General features: G+C 37.5%; 1 protein-coding gene across 3 annotated transcripts in view; it reads right to left on the reverse strand.

Moving 5' to 3' along the window:
- Nucleotides 1-26,217, reverse strand: part of LOC107565336 (genetic suppressor element 1-like) — a 213,995-nt gene that overhangs the window by 51,668 nt on the left and 136,110 nt on the right. The window lies entirely within an intron of this gene.

Consider the following 26,217-nt stretch of genomic DNA (forward strand, 5'->3'; position numbering starts at 1 on the left):
TTTACACTACATGCGCAAGTCGGTGGGTGGGGTTAAACAGGCAGAGATGTAGAAGCAGGTGTTGATGTTCTCCTGCGGTCGGAGGTGGTGTTTAGCCACACTATTACGCCATAAGTTTGTACATTCCACAAGCTGTCATTTTGACAGACTGGCTTCAATATAAGCTGTTTCTAGACCAGGGGTGTCAAGCTAATTTTCACTGAGGGCCACTTCAACATTATGGCTGCCCTCAAAGGGCCGGTTGTAATTGTAAAACTGTACAAATGTTACTACTTCTCAATATATTGTTAAATAACTTTATTTTATTATTACTTATTTAAGTTATAAATATTGTATATGCATCTGCATAGATGTAAAAATATATGTTATCGCTCTGTGTTATTTTAACAAATCTTAATGAACTGCGTTTTTAAATGAATCTAGTGAGTCAATGATTCAATTACCCATTCATAAAGACAGTCACATACTTCGTTCCTGAATGAATTAGCCTTCGAACTAATCAATTAAATGAATGATTCAGTGATCAAATCAGTGATCTGGCTGGCATTTTAGTTTAATTTTTAAAGTATATTTTCTGTTATTTAAATCATTTAATATTTCTATATTCAAAATTTTATATTTAAAACATTAACCTCAACATGAATTTATGAATTTAATTGCACTCATGCGACCTCTGAGCCTCATTAAATGTCTGAAAATACGCATACAAGCCACTTGTGTGTTCTTCTGTGCCATCTCTCTAGTACAAATTTATTTCTTAAATACTGATTTCATTTGATTGGTAACTTATTCCTATTCTACTTGTTTTTATTCTGTTGTTTTAATTAGAAATGTTAAAAAGCGTATAAATATATATTTTTTATTTTGACATAAAATATGACATGCTTTTAATAAAGTTAGATAAATGCTATTACAAAATTCCCTGTAAATCACTTTAAGGAGTCAAATATCACCTCGTAATGGGAAGGTTAATTTTTTATCAGAATTTTTTTGATTATTGATTAGAAGGTGCTCCTAAATTTTTGACCATGCTCCTAAATTTTTTAAATTAGGAGCACAATCGCTCCTTAAAAGAGAAGTAAGCGTACAGCCCTGCATGTGATTTATACTCAGAAATTGACTTTGGCATGCATATGATACGCAATCAGTGCTTTAAGTGGAAAAAAGAAGTGGCGGTACTCAACCCCACTCCCCAACCCAAAAATAAATAAATAAATACAAACTAAAGTACTAAAAAAGTAATTTTTAATTTTCATAATTTGCAATTAAAGTATATAGGGCCACAATAAATAAATACATAATTGTTTGCGATCGATACAATTCACATTTATTTGTATATCTCTTTTCATGATACACATCATTGAAAAGCAGATTCACAGAAAATGAATGTACATTTAGTTTACAGCACAGTTTAATAAAAAAAATTGCACAAGTTAAGCTGCAATACCAAACAGGACCACAGGGAGACGCCAAAAGATCACTATATGAGCTATGTTGACCTGACTGATCCATGCAGAATTACTAAACCACTGACTTGGCTTACTGCGTAATCAACAACACCTTCAGCCAGCATCCAGTATGTAACACTCGCTCTTTTTAGCAAAATAGCTGACATCTGGACGTGAGTACTATTATCTATGCCATCTCTGATGAAATGTGTCTTCTCTGCATTAGCGCTGCTGTGAACTTACTGTTTGAATGCATTCGCTTACTGGATCCTTGGACTTTCCAGGAGTTTACTGGTTGATCTGATTGCAAAAACCTGCTTCTTTTCATTTTTATAATGTATTGTTTTCATTAAAATGTACTGATTCAAATCCGTAATTAATTATTATTTTACTGCTCTGCGCTAGGGTGACCACATGGCTATAGACCTGTTGCAGGACAGTATATGCGATTTTCCGGGACACATGCGAAACACATACATTTAGTACTGCTATGCTATGTAAATACTTATTTACATTTATGTATCAATGTTACGATTATGTTATATTATACATTATACATACATATTATGTTTCTGCTGGTGGATGCCCACACTCCAGGTTGCACTTCTGGCAACATTAAATTCAGGAAAGAAGATAAGATTTGAGTGGACACATGTAGCCTAATGTCTGACCGATAGAAAGCGCGTCCGTTTTCTGAGAGAGTAAATAGGAATCCACCTGCGAGCGGAAAGATTTGCGCTTGCACATTTGATGCGCTCTTGCATAGGCTATAATGTGCTCTGGACATTTGTCATTAAAATAACTGAATAGAAACGGCCTCAAACGAACTATTAAAATGAGAAGAGAGTCGTGTCTGAAAGCTGCAATCGATTTTTTAATTTGTTAAATGAACGGAGAATAGGCTATCGTGTTTTTCCATCGGTGGTGCTCGAGCACTTGATGAGGTCTGCACTTTATTTCTTTGAGCCGTCCACGCAGTCGTCATCATTGCTATGGTATGTTATTTTCACAGACAGAACATGACGGCTGCGCAAATGGCTTTTCAATGCCAGTCTCAGTTTTTATTGTATTTCTTATTTTGATATTGTAATTTCTGGGATGAAAAAAATAATACAGACATAGGCTAATTGAAATGCGGTACACAGCTTTTAAGACAATCATATGCTCTCGCGGGCCACATAAAATGATGTGGCGGGCCAGAATAGGCCCGCGGGCCTTGACTTTGACATGTGCTCTAGACTAACAAAAAAATCTTAAGTTCTGAAATTTACAGGATGTTTTTATAGCACAATGACCTCTTATATTTCAAAAGATCAAGGGAATTTTGATTTCTCAGTTCATGACCCCTTTAATGGTTAAGTTAAATTTTTGTAATCAAAACAAATGTATAATTACTTAATTAAAATCGTGAAATAATTTAACATAAGTTTATGATGTTTAACCAAAAAAGGACACAATGAAATCCATTTTTATTTTCCAAAATCCGCTTTTCCATTGTAATTTTTGTGGATTCCTTTTTAATTAAATTCTAATAATGAAAAAGCATGTCAAATTAATTTTTACTAAAAGATTAATATTTTAACAATAATAGGGCCATATGAGATTACTCAGAAACTCTGTTTTTTTTTTTTGGTTTATGATTTATTAAACATTCATTTTTAAAAATTGTGATAATAAAATAAAAACATTAACAATTTAAATTAATATACAAACTAAAATGTTTTAAAATTATTTTGGCAAACAAAATGCTTCACAGCAGAATATTACTGTTAAAATTATGGATGAAAAAGATAAAGATTTAATAATTTAATAATTATTATTATTACTTTGAAGAGTACATTCTACTGTATAAAAGTAATTAATTTGTCACAATTTCTTCAAGTTAAACCAAATGTTATTTTGAAGGGCTCTCATGAAGACCTTTTCTTTGTGTATATTAGGGCTGGGCGATATAGCTAATTTATCAATGGTAGTGTTGGGCAATATGCTCAATTTTCATATCGTCCTATCATCAGCCTATGAGATCGCCGATACACAATATTATCGTGCTAATTTATGTAATTATTTACTTCGTTTCATTGCAAGAAAGTGAACCAACTCCAGCGCAAGGCTAAAAGCAGCCTAATATTTTTAATATGACTGAATTTGTATTTAACATGATAACAAATTAATAGAAACATCGTAAGTTACTAATTATAATGCTTAAATGTCCTCAGTTATTCAAAAAGCAGCTACAGAAAACGAGCAAAGAACATTACATTACGAAATAACTTCATCACAAGCTCAGTCTAGCGCGAGTTTATGCACTTTAAAAACACTCCCGTTAAAATCAGTGAATATACACTGTATGATGAATAAATCTCTTATACTTACATCACATGTACATCTGCACTTTGTTGTTTATGAGGAGAGAATTCGCGAGTCAGAATTCAGTCAGCGCACGCTGAACAGAACTCCGCTGTTTCAGTGATGACTCATCTGAACGCATCTGATTGGCCATTGCATTCATAAGCTCAGCATAATTGTGTGTGATTGGTTAGAACACGGAATACTGTAAAAACGTGGAAAAATAAATAATGCAACAAATAAGCCCTAATATAAATTACATAGTATTACTAGCCTGATAATAATAATAATAATAATAATAATAAATATAGCTGCAAGCAGCGATGGCGGGCCCAAGCCATCAGTGCAAATGCCACCCAGGTGGCATCAGGAAAACTGTGCCCAGTGGGCACATGCATTTACAGTAACCCTCTGGCAGTCTGCTTTTAAGGTATACGGCAATTAAAGGGTTAATCCAAACCATCAAGACTGTGAAACACACATACACGGAACAATATCTAAAACTTTGGTAACACTTCACAATAAGGTTTCAGTTATTAACATTAACTATATTAATTAACATGAACAATAATTATATAGCATGTATTAATGTCAGTTAATATTCAAAACCTAAACATTAAAAAAATTGGTAACACTTTATAATAACTGCACACTATGAATCATTAGTTAAGCATTAGTAAATAGTCAATTCATCCTTTATAAAGCATTGTTCCAACATTAATAGGCATTAGTAAGCAGTCGATAAATACAGCTATAAATGTTTTGTTCTTGAGCATATCTATAATGTTTAATAATTGTATTTTCATACTGTAATAATGATCAATTTATCATTTCTAAATTATTACATTATCTACAAACCAGTTATTTAGGAGTTCATAAGATCATTTAGAAAGTGTATGTAAATGATTAATAAACTATTTAAAAGTACATTTATAAATCTTATTATTTAGACACATGATAATAGTTGCCCAGTGTGTTAATAAATGCTTTATTATCACATATTCCTGCTGTAATTCATGATTAAGTCAGGTAGTTATAAAACATTTAGCAGTTGCCAGCCATCTATTTTTGTGAGCTCATCTAAAGTGAGGATTGTTCATACCTTGTAAAGCATTTACAAAGGAGATTTAAAAGCTCATTAATCTTCCAAACAGAAAAGTTAAACAAACACAACACAGAGGGATACAGAACACAAAAATATTTTTTCAAGATTGAAAAAATGAAACTGTACAACTGTTCACTTGAAAAAAAAGAAAAATAAACCTCTGCAACTCTGCTCTGTACAGCTGTACAGTTTCATTTTTTTTTTGCATCTTGAAATAAATATTTCTGAGTTCTGTATCCCTCTGCGTTGTGTTTGTTTATTTTTTCTGTTAAGAAGATAACTGAGCCTTTAAATCTCCTTTGTAATAGATATGCTTATAAATCAAGAACAAGGCATTTATTGCTGTATTTATATACTACTTACTAATGACTATTAATGTTTGGACAATGCTTTAGAAAGGATGAACTGACTATTTACTAATGCTTACTTAATGATTCATAGCGTGCAGTTATTATAAAAGGCCTGTCGCGGTGAGGGAATTTCCCTTGTGGTAATTTTGAGTGGCTCAATAGCGCGGTATGCGGTATTATCGCCATATATATAAATATATATATATATATACATACATACACACACACACACATATATATATATATATATATATATATATATATATAGAATTTGTGTGTGTATGTGTTACGATATAACTAACAAGTTCATATTCAGAAGACAATGAACCCGAAACCAAATAGCGTTGAAACAGGAAGTGAAGTAAACAGAAGAGAATGACAAAATAACGGTCCACATAACAGAACATAAACCTGACAATAATGGCACTTTTCCACTGCATGGTACGGCACGGTACAGCTCTGTACGGTTCACTTTTTGGGGGTTTTCCACAGGGTACAGTACCTGGTACTTTTTTTAGTATCACCTCAGTGGACCGTACTGTTACCAAAACGTGACGTGTAAACTCTGCTGATCACGGATTGGCCGGAAAGAATCGTCTCTACCTGCGTCACTGAACTTGTGACACAAACACAAAAGAACCGCTAGATTTAAATCAGAACAGACAGCGAAAGATCGAACGCAACCGTTTTGAATGAGCGCACCTTTTTTTAACAACCAAAAAGTTTAGTTGTCTGTTGCGGAAGAACAGACGTTCCTCTCGTTGAAAGCAGAGGAGCGGATCCAGCGAGAGCTTGATGGGGCGACGCGGAATGAAAAAGTTTTTTTTAGGAGTCGTGGTAGTAGAGGCGGCGCAACTATAACGACATGTGAATAATCCCACCCATTCTAAAGCGGTACTGATCAGTGCGCTACAAATTAACTGGTTCTAGGAATTGTTTGTCCCTAAAACTGACAGAAAAGGATAAGGCCTAAGAGATTTCTTAAGCTGTAATGGAAGGAAAGAAAAACAACAACAACAAAAAATTACTGATTATTTTTTTCTGGTGATTAAAGAGATGTTTAAAAGTCTCTCTCTCTTTTCTCTCTCTCACCCACCTCTTCACTCACCCCCACTCTCAACCCCCCACTCCCCCTTCCTCACACAGAGGCAGAGTGGCAGAGTGAGATCAGATGTCTGATAGTTTTTAAATTTTCTGTTGTCCATAGAGAGCCCTGAATAGCCAACTTCCTGTTGGGCGGAGCCTATGACATGCAGCGTGAAAGTTGTTCAGCTCAATGAGATCTATATGTGTACCAAGTTTCATATGAATACATGCAAGTATGTGCGATATACATCAAGTTTTCAGACTGTGTTCCAGGGGGTGCTGTAGAGTCCCTGTGCCATGCCCGGGTCCCAGCCTCTGCGGCGTCCTAATGACCGCAGATTCCAATGTGTGTGCCAATTTTCAAGAGTTTTTGAGCATGTTAAGGCCCCCAAAAAGCCCCGGATAGTCGAAGAAAAAAATAAAATAATAATAATCCTTAGAAAAACAAGAGGGCCCTGTGCCTTAGTGGCTTGGGCCCTAATAATAATCCTCTTGCTATCGTCAAAGTCATCAGCCACAGGCGCTATCTCTGTCTATCGTCGATACATGATACTATCGTGTATCGGCACAACTGTAATCAACGGTATAATGTTTCATATCGTTCGGTATCCATAATTATTGACATTTTTTATAACCTTTTTTAAAACAAAGAGCAATAGAAAAAATGTTTAAATGTAACCACTGTATTTTTAAATGAACCCAATTTATTGAGACAAACAACAATTATTTTTTTGTTTTAACAGTCAAACACACAATAAAAATTAAACAAATATCTAATTTCTAATGTTTTATGTGCAGATTAATTAGGTCTTAAGGAAACTTTTGGACCACAGGAGGGCGCAATGAGCAAAATAATGCAGCACATTTAAATTGTCAACACAAGGAAATAAATGTCTATAAAAAAAACCTGCATTACGTCTAAATTAACTCATATAAATCAAATATAATCTCGATAAATTGCATAAACAATTATGAACAAAACAGCATCATGTATTTATGCATTGCTTAATGCAAAGAGCCGAATCGCCCATCACACAGATTGCATTTAAAAACATAAGAGACGCAGTGAAAGGGAATAAACCTCCACAAACTCATGACGTGTTTTATAAAAGTTTAAACTGTTTTAACTTTGCATGGCTACATCTCTTGTGTGAGATGCGAGTGCAGCAGTCATATTTGTCCGTCTAAAAATGCGCTGAATATGCATCTGTGTGAATGGCTTGGTTTCGGTTTTCCCCTAATCAAGATCTTCTCCGCATTGAGCTTCTATGTTTCTCTAATATTTTGAACGCATTACACAGCAGTGGCGCATCTCGTGAGCTAGACTAACAAAACATTAAAATGCAACACTTACATCATCACCGCATCTAGTGCTCCACTGATGACACTCCCTGACGCACTCCTAACATTCAAATGCAAATGTTTATTTTAAACTCGACTAATATTCATTTTTTTATTCACAAACTCCTCATCACAGGCAGGCACAGCACTCAATTCAGCATGTGTTCATGTTTGTGTGTGCTGTCTGCGTCACTCATAGCACGTGACTATATCGTGCATTATATCTAACATTTTTTATATCGTTATCGATACCGTTTTATCACCCAGGCCAAGTGTATATTATCCAATAAAATGGTGAAATGCTAGTGAAATTAACTCTTACTGAAGCTCTACAGATAAAGTTCATGTGGACGGTCCTCATATAGTGAAATGGCAAACACTGAAAAACCACAAGTGTCACACATGCTTGAAAATGCACAAAAATATGCCATTTTATCACAGAGAAATGCAGAAAAAACACAGCAGTCTTTTATTTTTTTGCTTTGATATTCAAAGACACTATAGCGCATATCGCAATATGATTTATTGTACAGCCCTAGCCTACTTAATTTTTTTAATCATCCAAAATTTGCTAAATTCTGTGACATTCTGTGTCTGATGTGACTATGACGTGCTGTTCCCCAGTAGGGAGAGCTACCATCTGTAGATGTTTCGATTGGACATCTCATCAGATGATGATACCACAAATTAGGGCTGTGCAATTAATCGCATGCGATTGTCATGCGCATTTCGTCAGTAAAGCCGGTTCCGTGATTAGTAGTAAATCTCCATCACCTGCTTTCAGATGGAGCGGCATTTACTACACAGAGCCGTAACTCACTGACAATTAGGCAATATCGCGTTCATTATCGCAGGAGATTCAATCTCGATAGTTACACTCACGAGACACTGCAATTAGCCTATTTGCAATCACAAAAATACATTATTTCCGCATGCTTTAAAGCCTTGCCAGTTAAACGTTTCATTTAAGTTCTACAGGGTTCGTACACATTTTTACCAATACATTTCCATGACTTTTGAGACAATATTCATGACCTAAATGTTCCATTATTTTACAATAAGAATACAAATCTGTTCAAATTATCATAGCATATGTTAACTAAAATGAATGACTATTAATGCTACTCGTTTGCTTTCTTGTTTTAGTAATAAGTACAAGCTGCAACTGCGCCAGACCTTACTCCACATTTCACATCACTGAATATTATCATTTATGTAACTGTGAGTCATTTTGGTGTCATTTTGTGTGTATTTTTGCTGCTTAAATGCAACAAGCTGCACTTTAGAGCCCTGCATTTCATCCCAAGCCCAACGGCCCCAACTTATGTATGGCTTCGGGACAATTTTCACGTCATAGCTCAGACACGGGCCAGGCATCAGGCTTGCTTCCTCCTTATGTTTATATTTTAGATATCCATCAATTATTATGGGGATGACAAAGATTTGCCGCGCTCGTGGAAACAACACGAGACCATGCTACCGCGACTGTCAAGAGTGGCTCGGACGGTGTTTAGTGTCCAGCAGCAGCGAATGCTGGAAGAGTTCCATGTTAAAGCGCACGCAAAGCTTGCCGCAAAACGCCAGCAAGTAATTACCATGATGAATGCTCCAGGGGAAATAGAATATTCGCAGGGTTTTCGGTTCATTTTTGTGAAGCGCTCCTGCTCAAGACCGAGACAGCAGAAAGCGAATCCTGTTTGTTTTCTAAAAAGCACAACGTATGCTGATATTGTGAGTGCACACAAATAAAAGTAGACCCTTAACAGTCCCGAATGATGTATTACTCTTACCTTTATGAGCAAAAATGATGGTTGTTTCCACTGTTATAAGAAAAAAATGCAAGTGATCGTGCTGGCGACTCCATGTCCTGCAAAGTGCGCTTTAGCTTCTCTGCACAAACGATTGGATACGCTAATAGCACACATTTATCCAGGTTAACCATTTAAACTAACATTGTTTTTTTAAGCATTTTTATATAGGCCTATAGATTTTATTTTAGTCAAGAGGTGATTATTTGAGAAGGCTAAATTGATCAAACATAGGCTATGATTAACTCACTGTCTGCCACTGGCCGCTTGGTCGTTACTTTAAAAATAAATAAATAAATAAACTTGATTTTAACAAACAAAAACATTTTCCAAACATATGTCTAAATTAACGTAATAAAGAAACGAAAATATATATAACCCCTTTTTGCCATTAAAAACTAAACTGAACTATTTTAATGGCTACAACAGCAGCTGTGTAATTGGGGAAGAGAGAAAGAGAAAAAAGACACGGGCTCCAGTCGGACTCGGCCAGTAATTCTGATAATCTGTCGGATAAGGGCCGGACTAGGGCATATGTTTGAGGCCCGTGCAGGGTTCTGCTGAGCTTATTTGGTAGCAAACTCAATACTCATATACGCACGAGCGCACTTTGGATGTGACTGTGCACCGCCTCTGGAGCGCGTGAGTACCGAATGGCTTAAAAAGACGTGCAAATAAATAATAACATTTTCTGACGATGCAACAATGACCCGATTAGGCAAGTGACTATTCTGTCAACTGTCCCGAAACGCGAGTGAAAGTCTTGTATCGCAGCGTGCAGCGGCTCTTGTAGCGCAGACAAGATGCGCCGATGTGAAGCCGCTTTAAGAGAAAGTCAAAGAGAGAAGACGCGTACAGCTGAATCACTCACGCTGTTTTCAAACGACTGATTTGATCAGTCTGTGTGGACTGGACTCAGTCTGTAGGTTTGATTATTTACTCATCAAACCTACATGCTATATGGCTATTGAATAAATGTGTGAATATCCATCATTTTAAAGTCAAAAGCTGCGGGAATGAGTAAAACTATGCAATATAGCCTATGCGCAATCCCGCACCGAAATTCAGGACCTGATTAAACACAATTCTATTATACAGAGTTTTGTGAAATAGATTTCAATGACTTTTCCAAAACTTTCTGGGTTTATTTATTTTTCCAAAACTTTTCCAGGCCTGGAAATTGGTGTTTTAAAATTCCATGACTTTTCCAGGTTTTTCATGACCGTACGAACCCTGGTTCTAACATGTGCTTATTCAGAGCGCGTACACCCGAAGTGTCCGTACACTAAAAGGCCAGTCAAACAGTACCTGATTACTTAGTTATCGTCTGATTGCGCTGATACTGTCAAAAAAACACAATAACATATAATAACACAGTTAATTATGTCTAAAGTGAAAGTAGACAGCTGAGAAAAACAGATGCGTGCAGCTCTTATAGCTGCAGTACTAAACATGCTGCCGCTTGTCATTAAAGGGATAGTTCACCCAAAAATTTACATTTTGTCATTATTTACTCAGTCATGTTGTACCAAACATGTATTCATTTTTATTTATTCTTGTGCTGAACACAAAAGAAGATATTTTGAAGAATGTGGGTAACCAAACAGTTGCTGGTCCCCACTGACTTTAATAGTAGAAAAAAAAAAAGAAATTCACTGGGAACCAGCAACTGTTTAGTTTCCCATATTCTTCAAAATAACTTTTTATCAGTGGTGGACGAAGTACATAAAACAAGTACATGAGTAAAAAAGTATAGATACGTATGATAAAATATTACTCCAGTAAAAGTACTCCTTTTTCAATCACACAAGTACTCAATTATTTATGTACTTACATAAAAAAGTACTGATAGATTTATTTAGCAATTTTATATAAGCTACTTAATTAAATTTTATATTAGCACATATTTTTTTATAATCCTACTGCTCAAAATACCTGGGATTTTCCCAAAATAACCACTATATGGAGTCAAGATATATTTTTGTATTTGATATGGACTACGTTGACGAGAGTGATGTAGTAATGTTCACTATGAAGCTTACACTGCGATGTACCTGAGAGAAAACAGATTTGACCATCTGATTTTCACCAGTAAGAAAAAAATGCTTTAAAGCTTGTTGTTTTGCAGAACATCACAATTATATATGACTTGAGAATAAGGCCTGAAGTTAGGAAGAACATTTTAAGGAAAATATAATCAGGGGTGCACATAAGTTTCTTCAAGTTTCATATGAGAACCTGGAGATTTGGTTTGGTCCACACACGGCACATGGTGTGACCCATCAAATATAACTATAAAAAATAAATTGATAATAGTGATAATATTATTGCACTTTATTTAGTTTTTTTAAATAAAATAATAAACCAAATAATAAAGTGTGATAATACTATTTTATTTTAAAATAAAAAGGGCATATTAAATACAAATACAATTATTTTATAGTAAACTTAAAAATAAAATGCTAATATTTTTATTATTTTTATTATTATTTTAATTTGAACCTTAATTATTTTTAAATTTAAATTTTGAATTATTTAAATTTTTAATTTTCAAACTTAAAATCAGCCGGCAAGTAAGTATATGCGCTTCCAGGTTCAGCACTGCCGAGCGTAGAACGTTAGTGAATGAAATGTCACAGTTTTGCATTGTGCTTTGAAAACGTTAGCGGGTAGCCTAGATTTATGCTTTCAGTTTGAATAGAAATCTTATACAGTACAGTTTGTCGATCTAAAATGGTAATTGTTCATTAACAGCTGTCAACCATGTCGGTACACAAACGCGCGCGCTCTGAACTAATTTACATAGCGCATTTCTTATTTTGGTCGTGCATGCGGACCTGCGGACCACTTATGTGCACCCCTGAATATAATTATATTTTCATAATGATTTTTTTCTTCTCAAACCTTGGCCAACACCCCTGGCCAAATGCCCCCAGAGGGCATCACTTCCCACTAGGCATGGACCGGTATGAGATTCTGACGGTATGATAACCTTAGATAAAAAAAATATCACGGTTTCACGGTATCACAGTATTGCGATTACAGCTCTAAAATATGTTATTTTTAAATGTCTGGGTAAAACAAAACAACTTTTTTTTTCACTGAACACATTTTATTTTTAAGAAACATATAGAACATTTTGGTACAGTAAACATGTCAGGCTAAATAATTAGAATAAATAATTAAATTCTTCTTAATTAAATGCAGTCACTTAAGTGAGCCTAAACCAGCAGGCTCAATAATCAAAACATAATTTCTGTAAAAAATAAAATAAAAAAATTTATAAAAAAATGCATGCATAAACCTGCAGCTCAACAAGGTTTTTGGAGACATGCTCGCTTTCTACACATTAATCTTTCAGTCCAATTTATGATGCAGGAATATTCACCTTTCCCGGATTAAGTTTGGAGCTATGGTTTGGAGCGGTGAGGTACACATACACACATAAGGAAAGAGAGAGGTTCATTAACAGCTGTCAACCATGTCGGTACACAAACGCGCGCGCTCTGAACTAATTTACATAGCGCATTTCTTATTTTGGTCGTGCATGCGGACCTGCGGACCACTTATGTGCACCCCTGAATATAATTATATTTTCATAATGATTTTTTTCTTCTCAAACCTTGGCCAACACCCCTGGCCAAATGCCCCCAGAGGGCATCACTTCCCACTAGGCATGGGCCGGTATGAGATTCTGATGGTATGATAACCTTAGATAAAAAAAATATCACGGTTTCACGGTATCACAGTATTGCGATTACAGCTCTAAAATATGTTATTTTTAAATGTCTGGGTAAAACAAAACAACTTTTTTTTTCACTGAACACATTTTATTTTTAAGAAACATATAGAACATTTTGGTACAGTAAACATGTCAGGCTAAATAATTAGAATAAATAATTAAATTCTTCTTAATTAAATGCAGTCACTTAAGTGAGCCTAAACCAGCAGGCTCAATAATCAAAACATAATTTCTGTAAAAAATAAAATAAAAAAATTTATAAAAAAATGCATGCATAAACCTGCAGCTCAACAAGGTTTTTGGAGACATGCTCGCTTTCTACACATTAATCTTTCAGTCCAATTTATGATGCAGGAATATTCACCTTTCCCGGATTAAGTTTGGAGCTATGGTTTGGAGCGGTGAGGTACACATACACACATAAGGAAAGAGAGAGTGCGAGTGTCACACACACACACACACACACTCTCCGTACAACACTCAAACAGTGGCAAAGTTTTTTTTTTAATGCGTGATTTTGAACAGATGTAAACAATGGCAGGAGGCTTAAAAGTATTGACGTGATACCAGGTAAATTTTATTATTGTACTAAATCGCAGAAAAGTAGGCTACAGTACGTACTTTAGACTGCTATTCATCACTCTGTGAAGTAACGTGAGGGAGGAAACTAGTTGATGTTAGCTAGTTAATTAGCCATGGTATCTGCCTCGGTAGCAAGCCAAATAGTATTTATTTCAACACTGAAACAAACGGCGGGTGGGTCTCTGTCTTGATCGGGGGTGGAAGAGGGAGAAAACCGAAGATGACACAAGATATAGTTTATGATCGACTTGGAAGTATTTATTTAGCGATCGGCGCTAAAACGTCATCTGTACGGAATATTGTTGTGTACGGAACATGGTTAGTCTACGTTACCCGAAAAATTCCCATACGACAGACTTCGTCTTTTTCGACGGGGGGGAAAAGTCCAGGGATTCATCTCCTTCGGCCATCCTACACACAGGTGACTCCGCTCGCACCAACCGGAGGGGGAGGGGTCGTGTGACTCACTACGCTCTTCGCTGCACACAACTGAGGGAGTCCTGCACTTTCCGTCTTTGACGACACATAAAAAAAACTGCGCATACCGCAGGAACGGTATAACGGAAAATTTTAGTGGTTTTGAAACCGTGACTTTTCCAAACCATGGTATAACATGAAACCAGTTATCGTCCCATGCCTACTTCCCACTTTGATAATTACTGTAGTTATCATGTTCTGAACATCACATCCTTTCTTTTTCCCCCAGATGTAATCTATCTAGGTGGTTGAATAAAATTATTTGGACTTTATATCTAAAAATTACCTCAACTTAGCACCAGCAAGCTTGTTAGCTAGACAGTTAGCATCAGCTAACAATATTTACTTATTTTCAGTATGGTTATGAATAAACATTCATATCTGTCTACTCGGCTAGTTAATCCAAACAATATAAAAATGTATACTGTTGATAAACTATATAAAAACAGACGTCACATAGGGCTAAATGCATAGCATTTTAATAAAACTATTAACGTTACGGCAGCGGGGAATATGAACGTGCATGCGTTATTTTATTTAATCTGTGTTATTTTAACGTTTCATTTTTTTTTACCTAAAACAGAGACACTGATGTTGATGTGTCTGCATTCAAGCATTTCAGTGGGCTTAAATAGATCACCCTTTACAGTAGATTCAGTTCACAAACAACTGACAGTTTTGACCTAAATATGATTTTCAGTTACAATAATTAATCTAAAATTAGACATTAGTAACTTATTTTAGCAGCATCAGATGCGCGTGCGCTCACAAGATCTCCCGGTTCTTACTTGTGAATTCAGTTCACTGGAGACTCGCTCTAAACAGTTAATTTGAATCAGTGAGTTGTCGACTCAAGAACAGCTGCAATCGGCTCATTCTAATTCGTGAATGAATCGTTTGGTGCGATTTGCGAATCGATTTAAAAGGTTCATTGAAAAGAATCAGTTCGTTCTTGAATCAGACACCGCTTCTGCGTGTCGGAGCATGTGATATATTATAAGGAGTAACGGTATGTTTTATGAAATGTAGTGAGTAAAAAGTACGATCTTATGCTTTGGAATGTAGTGAAGTAAAAGTTACTCAAAATAAAACTACTCCAGTAAAGTACAGATACTTGAAAAATTTACTTAAGTACAGTAACGAAGTAAAACTACTCCGTTACTGTCCACCACTGCTTTTTATGTTCAACAGAAGAAAGAAACTCATTCAGGTTTAAAACAACTTGAGAGTGAGTAAATGATGACACAATTTTCATTTTTGGGTGAACTATTCCTTTAATGTTAATAAAATAAAACACAAAAAGAAAAATAACTCACTGCTCTTGACTGAAGAACTTTAATACAGTTGCTAAGGTTCAGCAGTAATAAAATAACTTGAAATTTTCAACAACTTTTCACTTCATATCGTTTTGCACCAAATAGTATTGATAACAGTATCGATAAGTACCGGTATCGATAAGCAGTATCGTTATTGGTATCGATAAAATGTAAACGATACCCATCCCTAGTGTTTACGAATCTATACTAATCTGCTGTAATGTGAATGCTGTAGAGCCACTGCCTTTTAGACACAATCACAGGCACGGGCCATGGCATAAAGCACACAAGGGCTCTAGTGAGCAGCCCACTTCTGACCTGACCATGCGTAAACACAGAGAGACAATAATTCTGGTGGCTCCGCTATGCTGCGGCCTACTGCTGAGATAAGAGGTGTGCTGCCCTGGAGAGCGTTTAATCGTTAACCAGCAACAGATTTGCCTATCAGCTCATTAAAGCAGTCCAGATCTGCAGGACAGAGCTATCTACTGTCATTCATCTGGAATTACCCGTGTGTGTGTGTGACTCAGACTAACATGGCCCTCTGGGTGAATGTTTGAGGATATACACACATATATAAAAAAGCTTGACCCTGAATGACTGGTTTTATCACTGTAGTGTGAATAGATGAGATGGCACACAGCTCCACACACAAACAACAAAAGGAAAACTACAGTCTGTACAAAACCAACACAACACTCCCCTTCCACAGAGCACTATCTGCAACTCTACGCAGACTCATCTTTATGACACAAACAGCAACAGACTGCTCATATGCTGACCAACACATGATATAATTTCACCACATTCACAATACCTGCTAGTGCAGGGGTCTCTTTTTCAGGCCTAAGACCTTTTTTGGTGGATAGAGACAGAGTATGCAGCAAACTGTACAAAAAAAGACTTTGGCCTACAATAACATGCAAATGGTACCACATTGATGCATGCCTCATGAAAAAGTATGTAAATACATTGCAGAAATTGTAAAATGTACTAGTTCTCCTATGCTAGTTTGTTCATTTATCAAATTACAGCTGTGATGAGAGAGAGGTACATCATGATCAGTAGATAAAGAGTTGAATTATGAGTAATGTGGCAACTCTGAAAAGTTGCTCATGCTTTCTGGTATAGTTCAGATATGGGACTGATAAATGCTGCTAGAGAGAAAGAAATACACAAGCTACTTCAGCCGTGCAGCTTTACACACAGATGACATTCAGCTGATCTGGCAGCTGGCTGTGGCACTTCCAGGTGGTTCATAATGAAGCCTTTCTCCTGTCTGTGTGTGTGTGTGTGTGTGTGTGTGTGTGTGTGTGTCCCATGTACACAGCCTATTGAAGACAGCAATAGCAGAGCAACAGTGTGTGAGCACTGCAGGGAGTGAAGAATGCTGCCTTTTTGTGCATTGTGTGGGTGTAGAGGATTTTGGGCCACCACTGTAGTGGCCCCTAAGGGTTTCCTGTCAGCTGAGGACAGTAGACTAGCGAAGGCATTACGGAGCCGTAAGTGATACGGTGACTTTAAACTTTTCCAAACTGCCCCGCTGTTTCACCCCACCGTTTGACCCTCGAGCCCTCCAACAAGCTTACACACCAAGACAAGATGGTCACAGACCTGGACAACACAAACAGAGTGAGCGCTATGTTGTAATGAACGGGCTGATAAGGCAAGGTCCGGGCAAGTGTGTCTTATCTCCGGCTTCAGTGCCGCTCTCGCTGCATTTGTTTAGATGTGTCTTATCACCACTAGAGGGATTACAGCAGCTACTGTCACACACTGCTCCTGTGTTCTCAACACTCGTGTCTGGGGCCAAAACTGCTGCTGTATCGCTAAAGTCACACACTATCACACACACACACACACACAGCAATTCAAATCCACTGAGTCGTCCATCCAGTGTCCCCTGAAAACTCATGACAACCAAAAGACAACACAATGTAACAACATGAAATCTGTTTATTTTCTGAATGAATGCCTCTTCATTTGTGTCATTCCTCAAAAAGCAAGTCTCCTTAAACTCTCTGTTTTAGATTTTTCCTGTACTTTACAGCTTGCATTTAACATTGTAAATCTGCTTTAAGACATAAACAGTTTGGTCAAAATGATGATCCTCTGATTGAAAAAAACCCCCAACAACAACTTGTAAGCCCATCATGAGAAAATGTAATGTAATGAAGGCAGCTTAAGATTCTATCAAATTGAACAGTTAAATGCTGCATTATGTTGTCTTTAAAGCAATATGCTTCTTTTTACTGTTGTATTACACCATATCAAATTCACCCTTGAAAACATGATTTCTCTGGCATGTTTGAGTGACAAACAACACTGCTGAGTCTGATATGAAGGTGCTGACAGTTAAAAGGTCTGGTTTCCAGGTCGCGGACGCTGAATGCTGCAACATGTCGAGGCCGATCTGGTGTCAAAGATAACGTCAGATAACAGCTGTGAGCTGGGGACGCCCATCACCGCCAGCCCTGAACATTACCCAGCATGCCTAAGCATTTGCATATGCAGGGCTATGGCTGTGTTTGACTAAGGCGGATAGGCAAATCAGAGTACACTCTCTCTGTGAGCTGAGGTCGTCATGAGATTGAACGATATGTAACTGACGGTTGCTTGAGCGCGCGTGTGGTCTGTTGTGTGACTGCCTTGTAGCTACAGCTTGCACAGGAAGTGCTCACTTAGCTGGTTTCTATTCATACCTACACTATGTGGTTTGGTACAGCCACAAAAAACGAGAAAATAAGTGTGTGTGCTCAGTGTAGCCAAACACAACACCCAGAGGGCGCTATCAGGTAAAGACTACATGAGGGAAAAAGATCGGAAGACAGTGTGAAACTAGAAGCATAACCAAATAACAGAGCTTTCGGTTGCAATGCCTCGTGTTTACTAATTTATATTAGAGAATATGTAGGCATGTGTTATGAAAGCACATGGTTATAGTTTCTTGTCATTTTTGCTGTTCATATAACAGCTGACTTTTAATGGTTGGATGAATGAAAGCAAAACAAAACTGCATCCTACCAAATCCATGCAAACTGTAGATATCTGTTGAGACTCATCACAGAACATCAAACACAAAGAAGAAAAGAGGAAGTCTGTCAAATATATACTGAAAGTGCCTTGCGGTTAACAAAAGACAGCGAGGCTGGAGGTGTGAAATATACAAAACAATGTTTCCACTGCAGAAAGCTCATCTGCTTGCATTTCACTGTATTCAAAGTGACATTATCAGCATTATCGCAAATTATTGCTTCATGTTTCCAAAAAATTTTTTGTATATATTGAGTAAATACTGTGTAAATTATGCTTAATTTCAGCATATGTGTCAGGGGTGTCCAATACCGGTCCCGGAAGTCCACCTTCCTCCAAAGTTTAGCTCTAACCCCAAGTAAACACATCTGGACCAGCTAATCAAGGCCTTCAGGATGACTAGGCAGGTGTGTTGGAGAAGGCTGGAAACTGGCTCTCCAGGAGCAGGACATCCTTCAAGCCATATGTAACTTGTTTGTGTGAGGCTTCTAGTGTCATCCATTTACAGTTACTTTAGCTGTACAAAACAGTCTGTTATACTGATTTATATTGTAAACTCGTATTTGCTATAATATTGTTTTTAACACAATGGTTTGTAGTGCAAACCCTTTTTACCTTTTACTGCATTTTGTTATTCTCTTAGCAATTTACATTTATATCTGCTGATGAATCGGAAGTCTTGCACATTAATAGAAAAAAGCTTACTTCCATGTTGCAAAATAAGGTTGGTATGTGAAGGTCTTAAAGTGCCCCTATTATGCCTTTTCGAATATTACCTTTCATGCAGTGTGTCATGTAGCTGTGCGTGAACATAAACTATCTGCAAAGTTGTGAAGCCGACAGTGCACGATAAATAAAGTTATTGTCAATCAAAAACAAAATCGCCTAAACAAGTCGTCAAGAATTAGAATCTTATTCTGTTACGGCTCTACGTCACGAAGTAACACATTTGCATAATGTCTGCCCACGTTCTACATGACCAACTTGCCCGCCCACAAACAGTAAAATTTCCGTGTGGTTAACATCATGTCGAGAAGACGCTGTATCCTATGCTGTGAGAGAAACTTTGTTTTATCACATCTTATAATTACCACAAACTTGTTAACACTTGACACTTACTACTGAGAAACGTCCTGCTCCAGTCGTGCTTGCGAATCAGTCTCTTGTCGATCAGCCAGTTCAACCGTTTCATCATCAGACTCCGGCTCGAATTGGTAAGGTACAATCGATACCATCTTTTCTATGTATTGACAAGTCTCCAGGGCTGTCGTTCCGTCATGGCAATGGGCTTTTCATTTCCGATACGCGCTGTATGCGGTAGACCAATCCAGAGCCAATCTCTCTACGGCTCTGGACCAATCACAAAGGACTGCGCCATCTGACCAATCACAGCAGTGAGAGCTCACGGAAAGGAGGGGTTTAGAGAGACTGATTCTTTGAACTACTTTGCACGAGTCGTTTACGAATCATTTAGAAATTAGGTCAAATTAAATCTATTTTTTAGAAAACTAGTTTTTCAGTTTTTTGACCTTGCATGCATGCAAACCTGTTTTAGGAGATTGTTTTAGGAAACAATATTAGCAACCTTAAAAATTGCATAATAGGGGCACTTTAACTGATATAACAAATGGCCATCCTGTAGGCATCCCATTTTCTAGATCTAGACATTCCAATCTGCTAGCAATGTGCGATATACTATGTGAAGAGACATAGAGGGTAGTGTGCCCAGAGACCACAGGACACAGATGAGAGCACTCATTTGGTTCCATAAGCGGTACATGAAAAAAAAGGAGCAAGAGGGAGGGGGACAAGGGTTCGAGAGGGCAGCAGGGGGTGTCTGTGAGCTTTTCAGTGGGGGTTTGCCCTCTGCAACGGCCCACAGCAGACAGGTGCTTTATGACATGTTGACACAGCTGCTCTGCAACTTCCTGTTGATCTTTCAACACAAGAATGTCCGTCGACAAGCATGAGGACCCCAACATGGGCACTCGAAGAGAATACCCATCCCAATTATTTCAGAAAATCTGCTGTCCATAAGAAGAAAAAAAAAAACTTGGCAGGAACACAGCCTCATTACAATCAAATCTGCTTGCAGTTCTGGTGTACATCTCATCAAGAAAGCTGTGCTGCTCTGCGTCCATTCGTACTGGCATGAGAGTAAGGTCACGGCTTTGAGAGTTAGTCAAATGTTAGTTTAAAAAAGGCAAATGTGCCATGCATCCTCCAACATAGGGCTATGGAAACATGCAAACGCAGGGGTGTGTTAGCAACTGCTCTATTGGAAGTCTTTTCAAGGATTTGGTTGTGATGAGGACATGCAAAACTAGGTCAGTCTTTTTCTTTAGGCGCTGAATGTAAACACCAGAGATTACAGTGGCAGGCTTAATTACTTTTACTAGATCCACAGCTGCCTTTTACTGCCGTCATCACATTCAAAAAGTGACAAGCGGCATTACAACAACACAGGGCATTTATTAGTCATTGGAAGAAAAGAATAAATGAAATCAGAAGACTCTGCTTTCCACAAACAAACAAATAACTAAGCATTTACCAAATTATGCACTGTTGCAAATATTGTTGTAGCCCTTTATGTAAACAAGCTTTTCAAGAAGGTTAAGCTATGATATGTAATTGAATGAACTCAATAACACAGCCGTATATATGTCCATGAGAGAGTATCTAATCTGTCTTACTACACATCTCCAGTACACGAATATCATGAATGCAGGATCATTATGAGACCATCACTCATTCTGTATATGATCAGGGCACATGACCCAAAAGCCCAGGTATGTATGTATTTATAAATAAGGGCATGGGCTTTGGCTAAGATAGATAGATAGATAGACAAAACACTTAAAACTGAATAGAAAAAAAAACAGTATGTTTATTAGACACCACCATTCACGCAATGAATTAGTAATGAGCATGAATACGCTTACTGTTAATGATATATGATAATTGTGAGTGCAGCGAGTAGAATATCTGGGCTGTAAACTCTCATCCTAGAAAGCTGCGTTCTGGGACTAGCATCATCAGTCGCTGACTCATGACGCCCTTAAATTGCTGCTGTCTAGAAAGGGGGCTGACTAGGTTTTGAGACACAACCCTGGCTATGACTCTAATAATCGCTACTGTAACACTTATTTTTTTGCTTATTTTCAGAAAGAATAAAGCCAATGAGACTCTATTGAGATACGTTTATTCGTCCGCGTAATGAAAGCAAGCAAACACAAACAAACAAACAAACAAACAAACAAACAAACACACACACACACACACACACACACACACACACACACACACACACAAAACAATACACACGCGCGCCAGTACGCACACACAATACACACGCACGCTCTCGTTGAGCGCTGACTCTCTTTATACTGCGACGGTTCCTTCTCTCTTCCTTATATAAAGCCACCATTTACACTATCAGTCTTTAAAAGCGCTATAATACATAAATAAATATACAATCTTCTCACCTGTAAAGAGAGTAAAATCCTATTTCCGTATTATAAATGGAAAGGAGACGTGTTCATCCATCGTATCACAGCGCTCGGCAGTACATTGTTGACACACTCGTCGACAGAGAGCCGAGCGGAGCCGGTGAGGGGAGGAGCTTCCTGTCTGATGTGGGCAGGGCTTACGTGAGGAGTTTCCCGCCTCAGGGGAACGACGTAACCAATCCTCCTACATCAAGTGAGGTGCGTGACTGCATGCTACGTAGCTACGTCAGCGTGACTAAATTGATATTCATGAGATAACACTTTAGCATAGTAAGGAGAAGGGGGAGGGGTAACGAGCACCTGCTCTCAGGGGTCGAGAGGACCCCACATTAAGTGCCACTGTTTTGAATTAAATTCTCTTCATACAAAATAAGATATCAACAACAAAACAAGAAAACTACACTAAACGGTGGATAAGTATATGATCATAATATATATATATATATATATATATATATATGTGTGTGTGTGTGTGTGTGTGTGTGTGTGTGTGTGTGTGTGTGTGTGTGTGTAGTGTAATATAACCTATGTAGGCTATATTACGCAATATATACGTTACAATATAATTCCCGTAAAGCAGCTTTGACACAATGTTTATTGCGAATAGCGCAATACAAATTAAATTGACATGATATGAGATTCGGTTAAATGAGCAGCAGGGGGCAGCACATCCTCTCCCCATCAGGGATTCACAATTCAAGAGAGAGTTCATAATATCCTTTAGGGACACTGTCAGTGACATTACAATAATTTTTTTTCCTTAAAAAAGTGCACACACTTACTTATATCAAAGACACACATTCAATAACAAATGAAAACTCAAAACATCTGATATCCTGAAATTTAAAAGAAATTTGTAATGTTATAAAACTGGGAGCAACCTCCAAAACTCACTAGGAAACTAGTGTGCTGTGTCCATCAGCATCTCAACTAGTACATCAGTTTCATTGGATAGATGCAGTTACACAGTATTACTAGTGAACTATGGCTTTGTGGTTCCATTAGCCTCAGAACTAACCAGCATAAACAGCAAAAGTTGGTATTTTTAGCAGGGCAGATACCTCCATAACTGGTTTATCTGCTTGTCAGCTACTGCTTTGATGGGAGCATATCTATCAGTGATTGCCAATTAATTTTCAGGGATAGTTGCTAAAGGCGGGACAATTTGTTGCTAAATGACGTTGTGATGTCATTGTGCGATGACATCATTATGTAATCACAACGCAAAACTGCATCGAATACACAATCATATCACTCAAATCTCAGTAAAAATATGATTATGAATACGATTTGAAATTTGATTTGAAAATGATTTAATTGAGATTTGTTAGTAAAACTAAAAAATATATAACATTAAAATATAAATAATATAATTATTTTAAATACAACATTGAAATATTGAACATTTACACAGTTTTGAACAATTACATTTGATGTATTTTCTTATTAACTAGTAAAACTACACATTCTGAACAATTATATTTTTAAGCAGTGTATTGGTATAGTTAGTATGCTACACAGAAAAGTCTGCAAAATAGGGTACAATGTACTGTTAATTTGAAGGAATTTTCTGTAATGACTTTTCACAGGGTTTATTTTTTAATTTTTTTAATAACTGAATATAAAATTAGGCATTGTATTTTGTGTTTTCAGGTTATAACTTATGTCCTGGCAGAAAATTACCGGTACCTTTTCCATTTTTATAAATATTTTTTAACTGATATGATCAACAAATGCAGGTACAAACTAATAACAAGGCATTATCGTAAATGAACAATTATTATTGAACAATTGCAACTAGCAACTTAATCCACGTGATATGTGTACTGCTAGACACCTTTGATTTCCTCTTTTTGTGTAAATTAGAGGGAAAATGTGTGCCTTTTGATTATTTGAGTCAGTGTTGCTAAAAGTTGCCAAATACATTTTAAAAATAGCTAAATTTGTTGCTAGGTGCTTTTTGAAGAAAAAGTTGCTATAGGGTAGTCTGAAAAGTTGCTCAATTTAGCAACAAAATTGCTAAGTTGGCAACACTGATATCTATTTTCCTAGGGTTCTAGGGCCCTGTCCCAAATGGCACCCTAAACCCTCGCGGTCTTCCTCTGAGTCCGCACTTTCGTGACGTAATGCCGCTTTGACTGTTGGGTAGAAGTCTGCTGCGGAGCTAGCACTAGTGCGGGCTCGGCAGAAGTGCGGATCGAGGGTGCATAAGGGGGCGCTCGTGAGCACCCTTCTGAATGCTAAAATGACAAATGGGACACCCTATGGTCTCGTGGACTTAACGGACACGCGCACATTGCGGCCTTTGTAAGTCCTAAGACCGCAAGTGCACATGAAGTGTTCCATTTGGGACAGGGCCGTGTTGTTCTTCTTCTGCAGTTTAGTGGTGTTTGGCATAAAAAGTAAGGTGCATTACCGCCTCCAACTGGTAAGGAGCGTGCATCAGATTTAATAACCTCATTGAATTGTGAACAAAACTATATTATCTTATATTTGAATAATTTTTTCTAAATATTTGTTAATTCACGATTAATTTTATTTTTCTTAAGTTTAGAAATAGGTTTCTTTCTTTCATTTTCATATTTGGGACAGATCGTCATCACATTTTCTCAGTTCACATTTCCCTGTGTCATTTTTCCCTATTGTGCTAATTCCCTATGTGCTAATAGGAGCTGTATGTCTGACCCAAAATGTGGAGATTACGGTTTCTTCTCTTCTATTTCTTTGTGCATTAAGGGTCGTTTACACCAAGAACGATAACTATATTACCATCCAAACCACTGGAATATATCATCTGTTTATTCTAAGTGCATGCTTGTCTGCTGCTTTAAAGGGGTCATATGATGCGATTTCAATTTTTCATTTCTCTTTGGAGTGTTACAAGCTCTTGGTGCATAAAGAAGATCTGGAAAGTTGCAAAGACTAAAGTCTCAAATCCAAAGAGATATTCTTTATAAAAGTTCAGAGTCAGCCACGCCTACCTAAAACGGCTCGTTCTAACACGCCCCAACATACCTACGTCGCTCTCTGGGAAGATTTGCATAACACCACCCAAATGTTCACGCAAAGAAAGAAGGCGTAACTTTTATTCTCGCTGTAGTTTTGTTGTTTCCACCGCAATGTCGTAAAGACGCTGTGTGCTTCATTGTAAAAGCTAAACTACTTTGTTTGGTCTTCCAAAACAGGACGATATCTGCTTCGTCATGCCTAGAGCTGATCCGTGCTGGTCGCTGAAGAAATACTACAACTTTGCGCTGTGGATCGCCGGATCGGCTTTCACCGTGGAGGAAGCGGAGTCCAGCCCGGAGTCGTCACATGTCCTTCTAGACGCTTCTTCATCGAAATCGCCGGCCTCGCCGTTCTCAAGCCCACCGCCTCAGCTCACACTAGCCCGGACTCAGCTCACGCTAAGCCGGGGCTTCCCCTCACGCTAGGCCGCTGTGTTTTTCGTTGTGAAAGCGAAACTACTTTGTTTGGTCTTCCAAAAGAGGACACGACTACAAATCAGTGGTTAAGTTGTATTTACAACACTTGTACAACAGTACCACAGCTGTAATGATAAAGCTTGAGAATTTAATGATAACACTCACGAGAAGTTAAAGGGGTCATATGACATTGCTTAAAAAGAACATTATTTTGTGTGTTTGGTGTAATGAAATGTGTTTATGCGGTTTAAGGTTAAAAAAACACATTATTTTCTGGCTAATTCTTTAAATATGAAAACATACTTACAGGCTGTGATTCAGAACAGCCAGCATTGTAGTCTACTCTCCCAGGTTCAGGAAACAGTCCTCCGTAAAATGCGTTGCAAGACACGTGAATATTTGGGTTGTACTGTTCTGGAACAGTGTTGTAAATACAACTTAACCACTGATTTCTAGTTGTATCCTCTTTTGGAAGGCCAAACAAAGTATTTTCGCTTTTGCAACGAAACACAGCGTCTCCACAACATGGCGGCGGTGGCAGCAACAGTACTACAGCGAGAATCAAAGTTACATCTTCTTTCTTTGCGTAAACATTTGGGTGGTGTTATACAAATCTTCCCACATAGTGACGTAGACATGTGGGGGCATG

The sequence above is a fragment of the Sinocyclocheilus grahami genome, unplaced genomic scaffold (genome assembly GCF_001515645.1).
Source record: "Sinocyclocheilus grahami isolate Dianchi unplaced genomic scaffold, SAMN03320097.WGS_v1.1 scaffold995.1, whole genome shotgun sequence".
Lineage (NCBI taxonomy): Eukaryota > Metazoa > Chordata > Actinopteri > Cypriniformes > Cyprinidae > Sinocyclocheilus > Sinocyclocheilus grahami.